This window comes from Hipposideros armiger, unplaced genomic scaffold (assembly GCF_001890085.2).
Source record: "Hipposideros armiger isolate ML-2016 unplaced genomic scaffold, ASM189008v1 scaffold_636, whole genome shotgun sequence".
Classification (NCBI taxonomy): Eukaryota; Metazoa; Chordata; class Mammalia; order Chiroptera; family Hipposideridae; genus Hipposideros; species Hipposideros armiger.
Genome location: NW_017731986.1, coordinates 463,464 through 466,576, shown reverse-complemented (window position 1 = coordinate 466,576; position 3,113 = coordinate 463,464). Strand labels below are relative to the sequence as shown.

The 3,113-nt window shown below is 38.2% G+C and overlaps 1 pseudogene; it reads left to right on the top strand.

The window, feature by feature from the left end:
- The first annotated feature begins 1,727 nt into the window (after window positions 1-1,727).
- Window positions 1,728-2,226, top strand: LOC109372438 (translationally-controlled tumor protein pseudogene; annotated as a pseudogene).
- The last annotated feature ends 887 nt before the right edge of the window (window positions 2,227-3,113 follow it).

Below are 3,113 nucleotides of genomic sequence, written 5' to 3'. Positions count from 1 at the left end.
GTCTAAGGGTGTATTATTTATTTAGCCACTGTAATAGGTGGCTTGTTCTTGATCCCATCAGAACAGTAAAAGGTGTGGTTTGAAATACAAGTCAAAATTCTTAGCCTAGAGGATTAAGAGGGGATCATGTATATTCACAAACTCCTATTCAGCAAGAATGGCACCCTGGTTGGTAATACTTCTGGATTCTGGTGTTGAGTATGCATTGGCATAGAGTACTTTCCTACTAGCTTTTTATATTCTAATGATATAAAACCACCTGAGCAGAAAGCTTGAGATACACAGCAGTGATATCAGACAAAATATGACCAAATTCCATTCACATAAAGCCTGTACAACCCTGCATGATATGATGGAGGAAGAGGATTTTAAAGTTGCATAACAGGATTCAAAATATTACCACTCCTTGAACCATTGAAATCAACTTTTGCCCACCAGTAAGCTTTCTAGAACCTTTTCTAGGAAATTCTCAAGCACTACTTCTGTAAGGACCTAATACAAAAGGTCTAATACTACATGCAATAAACAGCGTCTGTTACTGGAGCTGGTCTTGGAAATGTCATCCTCTTCCTCCTTTAATTCACGTTTTGATTTTCTTCACAACAATCTGACATGTCTAAGTTCTTGGCTGATAGGTTCACGAGGATCTTTATCTGAGCCCTCACTTACTATACCTGTGATACTCCATATTCACTGATACTAGTCATTCACCATGATAACAGACCTGGAAGCACCTAGAGGCAGCTCAGTGAATCTGGTTTCCAAAAATACTACTACCTATGATAATTGTGTAAAAGTACCTTAGCCCCTTGTGCTTATTCAATATGGACTTTGTAAAGTACCTTTCTTTCTTTTTTTTTCTTTTCCTACTGATTCTCTTCCGAGGAGCCCAAGTGACAAGGAGTTACTCATAGCTTTAAGTGTGTAGTAATCCTTACAATTCCATTTATTGGATGTGTAAGTAGATATTTCAAATTTGCAGACCCAAAATTTGTGGGGATCAGAGAACACATTCTAGAGGTAAATCACGGAGTGAGTATGACAGGGGCCAATATTACTTCCTCTTATTTTCTGGACCTCTATATTTTAGCTATTTGGGAGACAACATTATACATCCACTTATATACGGTATCTTGGAGAAAAATCCCAGACTCACAGGGCATTTTCCTGAGCTGAAAAATTAATCAGTCTTTATAAAAACATGCTACCATTTTATTAGGTTGGGAACTTTTGAATGGTGAGATATATAAGTGCCAAGATCATGCATCCATACTCATATCTTCTCTGCCAGAGAGCCAAAATTATCTAAATCTTTTCCCCATTGATATCTGGTGCCTTTTGCTGACTTTCAGTTGTGCTCTCAGTTTCTCTCCACTTGGGCTTCTCCATGTTTCTCTTCCTATAACCTAATCTTGGGTTTCTTATAGCCCATTGGTTGGTGCCAAGAGTATGCGTCCTAGGAGAAAGTAAGCCAAGCAAAAGCTGTAGTAGTTTTATGATCTTGCTTTGGACACTATTACTTCTATTGCAGTCTACTCATTAGATATGAGAAACTAAGGCTGTACTCTGTGTTTGAGGAGAGAGAAATTATACTCAAATATTTGTTGGAGAATTGATAAAAAGGAAAAATAATGTGCAGACATATTTTAAAACCATTACTCTGACCTGTGACCACACGATATTTACATTATTTCTATATGAAAATTATGCTTCTTTTTTCTGCCTGCATGATCATCTACTGGGACCTCATCAGCCATGATGAGATGTTTTCCGAAATCTACAAGATTGGGGAGATTGTGCCTGGGCTTTGCCTGGAGGTAGAGGGGGAGAGGGTCAGTAGGACAGAGAGTAACATTGATGACTCATTCATTGGGGGAATCGCCTCTGCTGAAGGTGAAGGTACCAAAGCACAGTAACCACTGATGTTGATATTGTCATGAACCATCATTGGCAGGACACCAGCTTCACAAAAGAAGGCTACACGAAGCACATCAATGGGAGCATTTCAAATCTTGCTCCTGGCGTATGTCTTCAATTTGGTTTAAATAATTTCTTATAAAAATTCAAAAAAAAAAAGGTACGGTACATCAAAGGTTACATGAAATCAATCCAAGGGAAACTTGAAGAACAGGGACCAGAAATAGTAAAACCTTTTATTGCATGGCTGCAGAACTAATCAAGTGCATCCTTGCTAATTTTAAAGACTACCAATTTTTTTTTTGGTGAAAACATGAATCCAGGTGGCACGTTTGCTGTGCTGGGCCATGGTGAGGATGGTGTGACCCCGTACACATTTTCTGTAAGGATGGTTTAGAAGGGGAAAAATGTTAACACATTTGTCAGTTTGCATCTATTACCCATCATCATAACTGGCTGCTGATTTTCTTCCACACACCAAACTAGGACAAATGGGACTAATATTATCTTGAGCTCTTCATTTATTTTGACCTTTATTTATTTGGAGTGGAGGCATTGTTTTTAAGAAAAACATGGCATCTACATGTCTAAAAATAAAGTGCATTTAACCTCAAAAAAAAAAAAAGAAAAGAAAATACATTTACCACTGCCTAAGGTCCATCGCCATAGATCATCTATAAAACAGTAAATAATTTTTAGCATTTTATAACATATGGTCTCTGTCCAGAATGCTCAGCTCTGCTATGATAGCTTGAAAGCATTCATAGACAATAGACAATGCGTAAATGAGCACATATAGCTGTGTTCTAATGTGCAGTCTTTACAAAATCATGTCAGCCATAATTGCCCTGCTACCTCTAGCTTGTTGACCTTTGATCTACTGCATCGCACTTATGCTTGAGTTCCAGGATCTGCTCATCTGAATCGGGTCCTGAGAAGTGGTTCCTTATATAAAACTGTGCATTTAGTTTTTCCTAATCTTAAGAACCTAGAACTAAAAAGAAACATTCTCTGACTGACACAGGTCAAATACAATGGTGAAACAGGAATAGAATAATCACTATAGCCACATTCAGTCTGAAAGGGGGAAAATGGGAGGCATCCCTGAGACACAGATTGATAGTGATTCTGAAACACAGCTGGGTAGAGGTTGCCGGCTGAGTAATTTTCTGAGCCTGCTGCTGTCCTTTAGATGT